Here is a 15,924-nt window from a genome sequence, read left to right on the forward strand (position 1 = left end):
TTGGGGGCTGCAGGGCTGCTTCTCACTCCTTGCTCTTCCAGCTTCTGTTGTGCAGCAGTATTTCCCCCTGCTTACATCTGCTCTCCCAGAGGTGCAAACAACATCGCTTATTGGCTCAGCTCTGGCAAGCGCCGGGGCCCTTTTGGAGCTATCTGGAGCTGGCTGTTGTCTGGACTGTTCTCACAGACGCCATCCCTGCAGGCCCCTGCTACCAAACCCTTGCCACGTAAATCCGATCGAAGTGTGTGCAGCAATTACAAAGCCGCTGTGCTTTGGGCTGTCATGATCCTTCTGCAAGTGCAGGGGAGGTGCAGGGTTGCTTTGCATTTCCAAAAGGAGGAAGAAAGCCTCCAACCCCACTGGACCTCAGCCACTTGCAGGATCCAAGCAACGCTCCCCACTTTCAGTTATCTCCCTCCCATGCACACAGTGGGAGCAAGGTTGAACAAGCACATTTTTGAAAATGTTTATCTTAATGAAGAATAAAAGAAGTCTACAACACCCAATCCCTCTGTGCACCCAAGGCAAAAATCGTGGACTATTCTGCCTCAACACTATTTTCAGACCCAATTTGTCAAGTCATCTAGCAGAGGATTTCTCTCTTGTTCACTCACTAGCTTAGTAGAGCACCAGTTTACATAGGTGCTGGAGCAGATTCCTCAACCATCTGAAGGGACTTGATCCCAGAAAAGTTCAAAACTGCAGATGACTCATGATTTTGTGGTGAAGCATCTATTAGATTAGAGCTGTTCCGCTTAGGGCACAGTGAGACAATGTGAGAAGAACCCTGTATCTCACTGATTGAGGCTTTATAACTCTACAGAATTGTCAGTCAACAATAAATGGAAAGTGCAGGAGATATGTTCTTTCTTCCTCCTTTCCCTGCCATACATTAGCAGAGAGATTGTGGTGGGATATAGGTTCAGAGCCTCACAGAAGAAGGATTTGAACCCAGGCTCTCCACAGTCTGCACCACTGCCTTCCTGATGGCTTTTGACTATTTTATTTTATTTTATTTTATTTTATTTTATTTTATTTTATTTTATTTTATTTTATTTTATTTTATTTTATTTGTATTATTATTCTTCTTTTTCTGGGTGGTGTCTAAGTCTTGGGGGGAAGAACAAACTGTGGGAGGAGGGAATGCTACTACTGTCTGTGACAGTGGTGATTTCTGGACAGTGTTAGCAACAGAGCTTCTGCAGAGAAGAGAAAATGCCAGGCAGTCTCTGTTGGTATTCCATGTACTGAGTACTGAGTGCAGTTTTGGGCTCCGCAGTATAAGAAGAAGACATAAACCTGTTAGAGAGTGTCGAAAGAAGGGCAACAAACAAGAGGGTCTCTTTTAACAGGGGGATTGAGGTTTGTGGCAAGGTTTTGGTAGCAATATAGGGGCTGCACTGTGCTGGACACAGCAACAGACGCACCATAAGCCAAAGTCAGACAATAAGCCAAGGTGTGCTGCCTCTAAGAATGCACAGAAAATATTGGATGGAGAGAGCTGGGGAGAACAAAAAGAATGAGGAACAATAGAGGGAACATCAAGGTGATAGGAGGAGGAGAAGTAGATGCTCCATGGTGGAGCAGATATTCTTTGAAACCTGTGCAGGATCCATGGCAGAAGAGCTGAATATTCCTGACAGCTGAATATTCCTGAATATTATTATAATAAATAACAATATTTATAATTTATAATATAATAACATATAAATATTGTTAAATTTTATATATATAACACATATTGTGTTGTAAAGCCCACAATTCCCTACCATTGACAACACAAAAAATCATCTAATTGAGCATGCAGTTTTCATTAACCTGTTTTTTTGTTTCTTTTTTTTTTTACAAATACCCAACAACACATACACATGTGTTGTGTTGTGTTTTTTTCCATCATTTCTCACTGAAGCAATACCCATCCCGTATCAGATCTGTGTCATTACTCTAATTTTTGTTCCTAATGTACTTGAAAAACTTCTTAACTCTATTGATTGCAACAGTGGACTTTTTTCCCTCCGATCTTAACTCCATTTATCAATTACTTATTCTCTTAAAATCCTGCTTTTAAGAGATGGTTAGGTATTCACCATCTCTCACTCTTATTTATAGATTTTCTTTTCTTTTTCAGTAGTTCAGCCCTAGTCAACTCGGAGGTGGGCAGCAGCAGCTTCTATGGAGCTCCTATGCTGGAAAAAAAAAAAAAAAAAGTTGAGCCTTGAGGGAAAAGGAAGGTGGGAGAGCCAGATGGGGCAAGAGGAAGGGAGGTGGTTTGACCAGGACACCTTGAGGGTCTGGGAAGAGAAGAAATGGATGGGTGCTTAAGAAATGAGCAGCATCACAGCCTACATACGGAAGAATTGTGACGAGCAGTTTAGAAATGTGAGCGATTGGTGGTCTTGTGTTGATCGGCAGCTGTGCTCCATGGTTATAGCTGTAATTTCAGCAGGTTACTGTGTAAGCCGCATGTTGCCACTTCCTTGATCAAGGCAATGCTGTTCAGTTGCAGGGAAGAGGGGCAAGACTCAGGGAAGAAACGGAACGGAGAAAACTCTACACTGTGGATATGCACACGTAGCCATAAAATCAGTGCTGGACAGAAAGAGAGACAGACAGACAGACAGACAGAACGAAAGGAGGGAAGGAAGGAAGGAAGGAAGGAAGGAAGGAAGGAAGGAAGGAAGGAAGGAAGGAAGGAAGGAAGGAAGGAAGGAAGGAAGGAAGGAAGGAAGGAAGGAAGGAAGGAAGGAAGGAAGGAAGGAAGGAAGGAAGGAATGGAGGAAGGGAGGGAGTGTGGAGGAATCGTTAAGTGAGGTAGGACATGTGGATGTTGAGCAGTTTGGAGACAATGGGCTAGTGAAGCACCGAACTCAACTCACATGAGCCTTGGCAGGTATGCAGCTGGCTGAGAGCCAATCAGGCTCAAGGACACGATGCCCTTGGGCGATCAGGGAAAGTCCCTAAGGCGGGACAGGTAGCCAAAAGAAGGAGGACCAGACTGAAAAGCCCGGGGAAGTGTTAACCAATCCTGAGCTTAGTTTCTGCAATATGTCTGAGTTGATTATGTTCAAACTAGATAAAAGGCGACTGAGCTATCCATTAAAGTTGAAGTTCACTGTTCACTCATATTGAGCGTCTGTGTCTTCCTTCCGTCGGCAACAAGGGAGGGAGGAAGGTAAAGGGAGAAAGAAGGAAAACCCCACACTCATAAAAGTGAGAACGATCCAGGTGTAAAAGAACGTAAAAGAAAGACAACTGTCATGTTGTGGTCTGATAGGATGTAGGAGAAAGCAGAAACCCAGCAATTCTATATATTTTATATAGAATTTTTTATATAGAATAATAGAATATTTAGAATAATTTATATATATATATATAATTAAAATATTTTATTATAATTTTATTTTATTTTATTTATTTTTTATTTTAATTTTTATTTTAATTTTATTTTACTTTATTATTATTATTATCCTTCTTTTAGTATTATTATCCTTCTTTTTCTGGATGGTGTCTAAGTCTTGGGGGGGAAGAACAAACTGTGGGAGGAGGGAATGCTACTACTGTCTGTGACAGTGGTGATTTCTGGACAGTGTTAGCAACAGAGTTTCTGCAGAGAAGAGAAAATGCCAGGCAGTCTCTGTTGGTATTCCATGTACTGAGTACTGAGTGCAGTTTTGGGCTCCGCAGTATAAGAAAAAGACATAAACCTGTTAGAGAGTGTCGAAAGAAGGGCAACAAACAAGAGGGTCTCTTTTAACAGGGGGATTGAGGTTTGTGGCAAGGTTTTGGTAGCAATTTAGGGGCTGCACTGTGCTGGACACAGCAACAGACGCACCATAAGCCAAAGTCAGACAATAAGCCAAGGTGTGTTCACGTGTGGTTTACTGTGGTTTAACGTGGCTTACGTATAGAAGAAAGTTTTTGCCTAGTGGTGAGTGTACTGCAGATTTGCTGCATTGTTCTAAATTAAATAGCAAGATAAGTGATGGCATCGTAGGCTGGGAAAATATTTCTAGAGTATTAGCGCATTTTGAGCATCATTTTAACTGTTTATCCAAACATGAAGATTATTAAAATCAGTGTTTATTTATGTCTGTATGTAAACAGGTGATCATGTTGTATAGCATGCAGTAAATGGTTTGTGAATGCTGCTTGAAGAATGAAAAGAGTAAGTCAGCTCCACAAGGAATAAATGAATTTTGTTTATTTGTGCAATGCAGAGATTAGAATTAGACCAACAGCATGGAACCAAAGTCTTGCTCTGTGCCTTTTATCTGTAGGACAGTTCATGGAGGCTTCAGCAGCCCTATCTGTTTTCTAGCACTCTGAAATGTCCTCTGTGGTGCTGCACCCAGTTGAAAGCCTGCACTGATTGTGCTGAACTTTCCTAACAGGAGGCACGGGTCCTTCGTCGGACGCTGGCTGGGGATGTATGCTGCGATGCGGGCAGATGATGCTGGCCCAAGCACTGATCTGCAGACACTTAGGGAGAGGTGAGTGCTGGTCCTGAGGGAACTTCGGTATTGTCTGCAGACGCTTCTTCGTAAGTACTCCATTAAAAGCACAAACCCTGAATTTATTAGTGAGACTTTCTTTGATGCCCTGGTAACAGTTCCTAATGAATCAATTCATATTCAGCTGGGTGAAATCATCCCAGCCTGAAGCAGAGAAATAGGCATAGAAGGAGAACAAATGGGGAATCCTGTCGCCATTATTTTATAAACCTTTTAGTGTAACACCCAAGTTGAGGCCAAGGGAAAACCTGCCACCGTGGGACAGTGCTCTTACCCTTCTCTTCACTACTCACTTGTCAGCAGCACGAGGTCCAAACCCCCCTGGTGCAAGCTCTTAAGCATGCATGTCACATCCCAGGATGCTGCCAGTGGAGTGTTTGGACTTTCTGTATGGATCTTATGTTGTTATTTAATGGGTGCTTAGAAATCCAACAAGGTCTAAACACAGCCTGTACTTTTAAATAATCTTGGAAGCTCAGAGATACTGGAATGGCTATCAACACGCAGCATGATCCGTCAGAATATGTTTGCAGTTGATGTTTTTGTTTTGTTTTATTTTCCCTGTTTTTACAATCTAGCCTATGATGATAAAGGGCAGCTTGATGATAAATAACAAGCTTGGAATTCTAGGAGCTCTACACAAAATGTAAATATTCGAGATGAATTGAAATGTCTTTTAACATCTCATTATAAAGCTTTCTGCTGTCTAGACATTTGATCAGTGTAATGAAAACGTCACCATTTTTTATTCTCTATCAATTTTTCCTTTCAGATTGGCAATGGGAAAAACACAAAAAACAACCAGAAGAATATCACGGAATCCTACGATGCTTTCTCGACAGGAAGGCTTGCTGTTATTCAGTCCACCAGATGGGTAAGAACAAACATAAACTTTCAGGTTTTTTCCACTGAAATTTCTACTGTGTTGAATCACTAATTTGCAGTATGTTAATTCATAATTTTAAAAAGTGGATGTGAAGACAATGTGTATGCTTATATAAAAATAAAAAGGTATGCAGATGGGCGCAAAGACTAGTAGTACAGAAACATTCCCTGAGACCTAAATAAAGCCATGTACTAGAATCTAGCTCTTGATAAACTCTGTAAGCCTTGGGTACCAGAGTCAGTAATGTTAGAATAGACAGTCTTGTAGCTTATTGCTGTAATTTGTAATAAAGGGCACTAACATTTGTTAACTTGTAATTCTCGTTATAGTTTAGAAGCCTTTTGTTTATTAAAGAAACTGGCACTCCCTAAGTTTTGAAAAGAGCATAGATTGAGAAAATGTTATTGCTAAGTACAGATTGCAGTTACTCTAGAATGTTTGACAGTCACGGTATTTACTGTATATTGTTCCCACATTCTTTATGGTCTCATTTTTCTTTGATTTTGTGTACGTGTGTCTTTTTTTCACTGTGAAAACAGCACAGGTGGGTGTTGGAGAGGGGAAGTCAATTGGAGAATGGTTTGGACCAAATACAGTTGCTCAAGTACTAAAGTAAGTGAGATCATACCAGTCTCATTCAGAACGTACTCCCCTGGGGCAGCCAAGAGAAGGCCCAGGCAGAGTTTTGAAGGCTGCATCTCCCCCTGTCCCACAGTCAGGAATGTACTTGCCATCTATTTACAAGTGCAGCATGGAATGTCATGCCACAGCTCGGTGTGCAGGTACTGAGTTGGGAATGGGTGACCTCTAAATTTTAATAAAGGAAGAGCCTGAGGAGAAGAAACTGCAGGAAAGTCTCCTGCTATGCCGTCTGCATGCCCTCACCAGTCACACCACAGATGTATATTCCTTTCTGCACAGTGGCACAGCTCTGGCAGGTCGAGAGTGCCACCGTGTAGGTCGGAGTGGTGGTGTGAAACATCAGAGAGAAGCCATCTCGGCTGAGGAGGGAACTGAGCTGCAATTCCTCCCTTTCTGAGCAGCAGTTCTGCCAGCAAGGCTACTGGATAAAGATGGGCAGCTCCTCATAGTCTGGGAGCCACACTGAAAGGAACTGAGGCTGCTCAGTTCTCCAGGGGTACGTGGAGGTGTCTTACCTCAGGCAGGGGCTAGGCTACAGGTCCTGCGAGCTCAGCAGCAAGTCTTTGACACCCTGGAACAGGCACATGATCTGAAGAGGGAGGGGAGCTGAAGCATGCCCTGGACTCCAGATCTTTCATGGCCAAGTTTTTCATGGTGAAACGCTCACCCCCATTTCTTTCTGGCTTATTTGAAACAGCTAATTCTGCCAGTGCAGCTTAAGAGTGTAGCTCCCTTCCCCAAAGGTTTGGATTTTGCAGAAGTGGACATAAAACTGTGTGCTGCTGTCTCCCACTGAAGTTTTGGTGCCCCAAACCCTTAGCTGATTTAGCTTTTAACGCCCCATTTCTGCTGTGCACGCAGGCTCAGGCAGAAGTAATTCCACTGAATTCAGTGGAATTTCTTAAGCAAAAAGTAATCTGCAAAACTGGCATAGGAATTTTTTTCTTTTCCAGATGAGAAAAGACACAATTGGGCAAGAACCCATTGCAGAGACTGTCGAGTGCAATAAAAAGTAATAAACTTGATGTAGTTGAACTGTTACTGTCACTGCACTTAGCAGTAAGACAAAACAGTTTGCACATGGTGCAGCGCATATGTTTTTCCTGGTACCACTCAGTACCTATTTTTCTAAAGATATTAAACATTTAATGTTTAAAGTTTTCTTTTTCTTACATGGAGACTTTAAAAAATGCAGAAAGGATGTTTTTTCTTAAGAAAAAAAAAATAAATAAATGGTTCTGAGTGTAAAGCTACCCTTTTGATCCAACTAGTTTATATTAATTAGTACCTTAATGTTTTCTAGGAAGCTTGCTTTATTTGATGAATGGAATTCATTAGCAGTTTATGTATCTATGGGCAATACGGTGGTCATTGAAGACATCAGGAAGTGACACCTCATCAGTTTTCTGGTAACAGTTTCTGATTTGACTCCATTTGCCAGCATGTATCTAAACATGAACAAATACTTGGGGGGCCATGGGTTTGTCTTGCAAGGGTAAGAAGAGGGAAGAAGGACATACAAACTCAGTTGTGTTTTTTTGATCCCTGATGCCAACTTCGTGCTCACATCACTGGATGTGAAGAGCTCCTTGAAGAATTTCTACTGTCATCATTGCTGCCATTTCATTTCTCTGGCGTTTTATAGGCAAAGCTTGACACTATTAATAACATTAATAGGACATGTCACTGCAGTCTTAAATTGTCATCCCCCAATCATTGATCTAACGTCTCACTTGGACGTGCCAGCACATACTGTCTGCTAGAATTACTTCTACTAAATAGCTGTAATTGCCATGCCCGGCTCGTTTTGTCTTGGGTGCCCTATAAAGATCCCTGGCAAACTAGCTTAATTCACTACTGAGAGGAAGATCTGCTTTGTGTTCCTCTGTGCGTTGACTGATTTCTAGTTTTATTCCCGCAGAAAAAATGTGCTGGTGCCCTCCTCAGAGCAGCAGCGCGTCCCACAGCAGTGCACATTTGCACAGAAGTGCTCTTGGCCGAAGCAAGAAGGCAGGAGGACTCTGCACAGGCTGGAAAGCCCTCTTGCTTATTATACCTCTACGACTAGGGATAAATCACATAAATCCCGTATATATTGATGCATTTAAAGTAAGGTTTTCTTTCAATTCATTGCTCGTTACTGTCAAATAAGTTTGGGTATGTGTGATGTCAGTAAAGAAATGAATTACAATTTCCTTTATTCCTTTTGAACTCCTAGGAATGCTTTAAGATGCCACAGTCTTTGGGAGCATTAGGAGGGAAACCAAATAATGCCTATTATTTCATAGGATTTTTAGGTAAGGAAAAAAGAAACTTATTCCAAATGTGCAGATGATCAAAAGAGAACATTTTTTGAAGGGGAAATAGTAAGGGGTCTAAGCGTGAACCTCTAGAAGTAAAGAAAGATGAGAATAGAATAAAATAAATGAAGAAGCATATCTAAAAGAGTTTAGAAACAGTATGAGATGATCCTTAACAGGAGCAGAAAGTTAACAGCAAAGCTAGGTGTAAAAATAAGTGATGACATCAACAAGAGCAACATACTGAGAATAGCTGATAGCATTTGACAAGTGTATTGGTCAAATGTCACTTTTATTTTCTTGTATTTCAAAACTGTTTCTGATAGCAGTATCTTTTTCACCTTTTGCATACCTTCTGTTATTAAGTATTGCTCTAATTAATTTAAAATGCATTCCTTCAGATTTCACCCCACTTTGGGCCAAAATTTTGCAACCCTATTTTGTCCTTTTGTAAAACCTAACCTGTTTTAGTTAGGCTTTTTTGTTCCAATTTCTGAATGAATGCCTAATGGGATTACAGATTGCATCTGTGAACATCCTGTACCTTTTAATCTGTCAAATGTTAGTGTTTACAACACTTGAGATTTAAAAAAAAAAAAAAAAAAAGTACTGGATCTCACATGGAAAAATAAAAGTATGTGACAAAGATAGAACATAACCAACCAGAAAATTACAGTAATAGGTGACAATAGGAAGTTATACTAAATACCCTGTGGGAAACGCTGTGTCTAAACCTTCCGATTCTCTTAAAGAATCCCTAGCTGGAAAGTCTAGATTATACTGACTGCGATGGTGTGGTGGTTTTACCGTACTGGGCAGCTAAACCCCACAACCGCTCTCTCACTCCCCCTCCTTTAGATGAGGAGGGGGAGAAGTAAAGCAAAGAACAACTCACGGGTTGAGATAAGGATAGTTTAATTGAAGGGAAATAATTATAATAATTAAATAAAGACTACCATGAACTAACAATTTAACTAAGGGGAAAATAAAAAGGGAAAGGGGAAAGGGAGGGGAAAAAAGGAAAATAAAAAGAAGGGAGGAAAACAAACAAACAAAATAAATGAAGGCTATATGGAAGTGCAGAGGAAAGAAATTACTCTCTACTTCCCACAAATGAGCGATGATTGACCACGTCCTTGAAGCAAGGCCTCAACGCACGCAGCCGGTGTTCGAGAGGAGGACCGACGTCTTCCAAACGAGAGCCCACCCCTCCCCTCTTCTTCCTGTTTCCACCTTTTATTGCTGAGTGTGACATCACATGGTATGGAATATCCCTTTGATTGGTTTAGGCCAGCTGCCCTAGTGATGTTTCTCTCCTCACCTTTTGCCCACCCCCTAAGAGGGTTAGAGAAAGGCCTAATACTGTGCCACTGCTGCTCAGCAGCAGACACAACACTGGTGTGATAACACTGCTGTTCCAGCTACAACTGCAGAGTACGGCACTGTATGGGCTGCTGCTGGGAAAGTTAACATTCCAGCCAGACCCAATACAGATGGCAATCTAATTTCTATTTTACAGTTCTGGACCAAGTGCTTATTAATGTCACTTGCTTATTTTTAACATACGGCTTTTACCCATCCAGGCAATGAGCTGATCTATCTGGACCCTCACACCACTCAAAGCTTTGTAGATTCAGAAGAAAATGGCACGGTTGACGATGAGAGTTTCCCCTGCCAGGAAGCCCCACATAGAATGAAGATCATGAATTTGGACCCTTCAGTAGCTTTAGTAAGTGTCAGGAAATCTTGAATGCATGTACTTTATCTCAAAGTAATGTCTCTCTACATTGGTAAGGGCAGCAATGCATCTCCTTGAACAGAACCAAGATCACAAAGCTGTCTTCTGTGATCAACACATAGTAGTTTGTACATAACTACATGGAGAATCTTAGGGCAAGTGGGGAGCTGTCTGTACTGTAGGGAGCTCGCTTTGTTTTCTTTACTGAGCAGCTTTTACTTCTTTCAAGAGGCATTATAATGGTCAGAGCAAGGAACTGAAACAGGTTTACGTGTTTTATTCTATCACTACTTTATGTTTGGTCACCTCTAGACAAGTTACTTAAACTTACTTTCTATCATAAGTTGAAAATGTTTAAGTGGAATTATTGTATTTCACCCCAAATTACAAATACAAATGTATTATTTGTAATTCACCCAAAATGTCATGGGGGTAGTGTGGTATTTGAAAAAATTGGATCTGATCCCATGCCAGTATCCTGTGATTGGGTGATTGGCAGTTGTCACCAGTGGGATGTGTTTCTAAAGCTTTAAACAATCTGTAAAGATACCGGTATCTGTCATTCATTCACATACCTGTTTTTTAATACTGCTGCTTTTTAGAAAGTTTTTTTGTTTTGTTTTGTTTTAATACTTAACTACGTAACTGTGCAAAATGTGGCATGATGCAACGAGACAGACAAAATCATAATGAAGAGCAAATATTTTCAGTATAGATACCAGAATGGAAATGTTCCTTAGGTGGTCCATCATCTACAAGTTTTCAGCTTCTGCTGATACCTGGACTGTAGGAACTGGGTGGCGCTCCATGGAGGAGCACACAGGAGCTGCTGCTATTTTTTGCTTGACTATTTCGTTAGGGGTTTGCAGGGCCTTGTTCTCCCCGTGGGTTCTCTCCCTAGAGCTGCCACATATTTGGAGTCTTATATCTACTGATCGTACAGGGCGTTACTGTATCAGAGGTCAAACCGCCTTACCTGCTGGTACCACATACCTACCATCTGCAAAGGTAAAACTCTGTGTGTTTGTTTTTTCCCCTAAGGGCTTCTTTTGCAAAGAAGAATGTGATTTTGATAACCGGTGTAGTCTTGTACAAAAGGTAAGAGTGGGAACTTAGCATCTCGATTTGTTCTTTATAAAGTCTGGTTTTTATTGTCTGTTTTTTGTAAAATTTTCCTTTGCATTTTCCTTTGTATACAAATTGTATGAGCCATAGAGAAGAATGCATTAAAGCATCAGGGTAAGGCAATACTACCGAATTGCTAATTGGAAATTGTTCAGCACTTTACCAGCCACAAACCCTGCCAGTTGGAAAATGGGTGTAAACATCCACACTTGAAGGTGTTACTGGGTGACACTTGCTTTTAACTTCTAATTCTCACTAAATGACTAAGGTTTAACTGCCATATTGTAGTGATGTATCAATGATTTGCTTCCTGATCCTTTTTTATTGTTTGACATAATAGATTGCGTGTTCTAATTATGACTGTTAGTCCCTGCTATCTTAAAGATCTGATTCTGTAAGTGCTGCAGGCCTCTAGCTCCTGCTGATCTAGGGAGAACAGAAGGTGCTGGCTGCCACAGGAAACAGACTTGAGGATGTTTCTGCATGCAGCTGTTAAGCTAAGCACCAGACGTCTGAATGTAAAGTACCATCAACCTCTCAGGGCATTTATTTAAAAAAAAAAAAATCATCTAAGGAAAACAGTTTGTAAATAACTGAAATACAGGACAGAAGGTAACTTCTCTTTGAAGAGGAATAGCGTTTGGCTTCAGGAACACCTTTTTTCCTGACCAAAACCTGTCCTTCAAAATCTGATGCGTTTTTTTTTTTTTTTTCCCCTTTGGAGGAGCTGATAGATCTGTCTTTTGTGCTATTGATCAACAGAAAACTTGAGGAGAGTTCTATGCAAGCAACTTTGTTTTAAAAAGCAGAAAATATTGTACATTCCTAGTGTGCTTGCTACCTCTAAACAAAATTACAGGTTTGCAGATATCAAAGCTGATATCAAAAGATGATAAGACTGATAATTTGTAGTACAGTTCAAGAGATCTGTCTTCCAGATGTGTTTTAACTAGGGATGTATTACAGAGACCATGGTGCTTGGATTTCACAGTATGTCTGTATAAAGACTTTTTTTTCCTGATGGACATGCGTAATTAAAAAACACTTTCAATTAAGCAGACACGTTTTGTGTTTGAAGCGTCTCCCGAGCCAGCTTTTAAAATGAAAGCATTCTGTCCTCAGGAGATTCTAAAGCAGCAGAGTCTACGGATGTTTGAGCTGGTCCAGAAGCACCCGCCACACTGGCCTCCTTTCATACCTCCAACAAAACCAGAAGTGACAACCACAGGAGCAGGTAAGGCACCGATTAAAAGCCTAATTGTGCAATGTTATGTTCCTCGTTAGCAAATAAAAGAATAATCACAGGTAGAATAACTATCCTTTGTGAGTGTCAAGCAATATATAGCAGGCATGTATCCAAACAAGCCATACAATTGCTAGCACAGATTTTTTTTTTCACTCTTCCAAAGTACTTTTCTGGAATGCGTCTTTCAAAGTTTTTTTTTTAAGTGAACAAAATCAGGCATGTCTTTAGAAGCATTTTTTTCTTTATCTTTTTTTACAGAACTCATTGAATCTACTGACAAGCTATTTGAATTGGAAGAAGAATTTGAAATCCTGAGTGTGTGAAGGAAACTGTGGTGACTCTTCTGAGTGTTGAATATATTGGTAGTATTATTGCATTGACTTAAACAGCCATGTTAGCCCCGAAGTGCCTGAAATTATGGATAACAGAGCACAGAAATCTAGTAGCATCCAAAACTCCAAGGGCAGTTTAACACACAAGCTTCCCCGGATGGAAAGGCAGTAAGAGATCTTGTGATAAGATGCTTAAAGGGAATCTCTTTTTAACGTACCTTACGTGGAGACAAACGGGCCTTTGAGATTAAGGCAAAAATACATGTATCACTGGGCACCATGTTTGGAGAAAGGGATAACCCAAATGGATATTTCTTGCTCTCATATAATAATGCAATAGTTTAGTTCTTCAAGCAAAACAGTCTTCAGTTCAGGAGGATGTTTACTTCTGTTCCCTCCTGTGGGCTGCGTCATAGGAAAAATACATTGTCTTGTTTAAAAGATTGACTGGATCAGGAGAAAATTGTTTCCTTGTTAAATATTTTAACATGTATTTGAGCAACCAGACTTTATTACAAAAATGTTTCTGTAAAAGGAACTATGTCTAATGGATATATTTTGCAATAGCCTTCCTGTTTCTGGGAGACCTCAAGAGGAACAGGAGCCTCAAATAGTTGCTACAGATCACAACCACTGTTATAGTTATGGTATATTTCACCTTGACCTTAAAATTCAAATGATTAAAACTTAGGTTATTTCTTTCCGAGTTAAAACGAGTCAAAGGTGGTTTAACTGTACCTTATTTATTTTAGAATAGATTTACACAAGTTTCTCTGTTACAGCACTTTATCTGTGCATCTAATAAATTTCTTAAGCTTTTCTTAGGTTGTATGCTGCTATGTTTGGTTAATTTGTGTGAACTAAATATAAACCAGGTGATCTTAAAACTTAATATAGAAGCGTACACAGATTACTGAATTGTTGCTTTTTGACTTCTTGCCTTTTGAAATCTGTTTTGGTAGAAGTGCCTTAACCCTACAGGTTTATCAGAACAGCCTGGGCAGTTTTATTTCTAAGGCAGAGAATCTCTCTCTAGCAGCCATAAGAAAAACAGTTCAGAATAAAGAAAGGCAAAGATTTTTAATCCATGCTGAAGTTCCTTTTCACTACCAGACAGTCCCCCTTGTGGTCATGTTGTCATGCTAGTGTAATGAACATGAACTGCAGACTTTCATCTTCACCAATAAATGACAACATAGAGAAATACTGAATATTGTCTCCTCTCACTTGCACCTCTCGATCAGGGCCACTGTTTTTTCAAACAAAAGAGTTAACGAGATCCTATTGCATCTTGTTTAATGTTTATTAACTACAGTTTGGAAACCACAAACGTAGAAAAAAAATATCATTTCCTTATTTTATTAAAACATATATAAAACATATATAATATATATATATAACACATATTGTGTTGTAAAGCCCACAATTCCATACCAATGACAACAAAACAATCATCTAATTGAGCATGCAGTTTTCATTAACCTGTTTTTTTGTTTCTTTTTTTTTTTACAAATACCCAACAACACATACACATGTGTTGTGTTGTGTTTTTTTCCATCATTTCTCACTGAAGCAATACCCATCCCGTATCAGATCTGTGTCATTACTCTAATTTTTGTTCCTAATGTACTTGAAAAACTTCTTAACTCTATTGATTGCAACAGTGGACTTTTTTCCCTCCGATCTTAACTCCATTTATCAATTACTTATTCTCTTAAAATCCTGCTTTTAAGAGATGGTTAGGTATTCACCATCTCTCACTCTTATTTATAGATTTTCTTTTCTTTTTCAGTAGTTCAGCCCTAGTCAACTCGGAGGTGGGCAGCAGCAGCTTCTATGGAGCTCCTATGCTGAAAAAAAAAAAAAAAAGTTGAGCCTTGAGGGAAAAGGAAGGTGGGAGAGCCAGATGGGGCAAGAGGAAGGGAGGTGGTTTGACCAGGACACCTTGAGGGTCTGGGAAGAGAAGAAATGGATGGGTGCTTAAGAAATGAGCAGCATCACAGCCTACATACGGAAGAATTGTGACGAGCAGTTTAGAAATGTGAGCGATTGGTGGTCTTGTGTTGATCGGCAGCTGTGCTCCATGGTTATAGCTGTAATTTCAGCAGTTTACTGTGTAAGCCGCATGTTGCCACTTCCTTGATCAAGGCAATGCTGTTCAGTTGCAGGGAAGAGGGGCAAGACTCAGGGAAGAAACGGAACGGAGAAAACTGTACACTGTGGATATGCACACGTAGCCATAAAATCAGTGCTGGACAGAAAGAGAGAAAGAGAGACAGACAGACAGACAGACAGAACGAAAGGAGGGAAGGAAGGAAGGAAGGAAGGAAGGAAGGAAGGAAGGAAGGAAGGAAGGAAGGAAGGAAGGAAGGAAGGTAAAGGGAGAAAGAAGGAATACCCCACACTCATAAAAGTGAGAAAGATCCAGGTGTAAAATTACGTAAAAGAAAGACAACTGTCATGTTGTGGTCTGATAGTTTCTGGGAGAAAGCAGAAACCCAGCAATTCTGTCTTTCCTACTCCTCCAAACCAATTCTGTTGACAACTCTGAATGCTTCCAGCTAGAAAAAAAAGGAAGAATGAAGTGGAGGGCTCCTTGCCATCACTGTATTTCTGGAGCAGATTTCTGGATAGTCCCCGCAGCCAGCTGTAGGGCCTGTTCCAGGCTTGGAGTGGCTGCAGGGAACATGCCAGGGGCTCGAGGTGCTGCAGGGAACATGCCAGGGGCTGGAGGGGCTGCAGGGCGAGTGACACGGGTTTGAGGGGCCTCAGGTCCCAGCGCAGTGGTTGAAGTCGATGCAGGGAACATCAGAGTTGTTGGAGGGGCTGCAGGTAAAATGCCAGGGGTTGCGGGGGCTGCAGGGTGCTGAGTCACAGCTTTGCATCAGGTCAAGACGCATTTTCCTAGAACCATCCATTTCCTCCTGAAGGGGCTGAATAGCATGGAACGGTCTTCAAAATGCACAGAGCAGACCCCAGCAAAGGTAGGGATGCTGCTAGCAAGTAGGGAACTATTTTGTTGCTGTTGTTAACATTGTTTCACGACAATAGATGCAAACATGTATCTTGAGTTGAGGGCAAAGGTGACCTTGGATCTGAAGCACACAGGCGTTCACTAATGTCCCCCCATCCGGAGTGAATCCA

The 15,924-nt window shown here is 40.8% G+C and overlaps 1 pseudogene; it reads left to right on the forward strand.

Moving 5' to 3' along the window:
- The first annotated feature begins 1,519 nt into the window (after positions 1-1,519).
- On the forward strand, positions 1,520-13,323 carry LOC139998591 (cysteine protease ATG4A-like; annotated as a pseudogene).
- Positions 13,324-15,924: the final 2,601 nt, after the last annotated feature.

This window comes from Anas platyrhynchos, chromosome 23 (assembly GCF_047663525.1).
Source record: "Anas platyrhynchos isolate ZD024472 breed Pekin duck chromosome 23, IASCAAS_PekinDuck_T2T, whole genome shotgun sequence".
Lineage (NCBI taxonomy): Eukaryota > Metazoa > Chordata > Aves > Anseriformes > Anatidae > Anas > Anas platyrhynchos.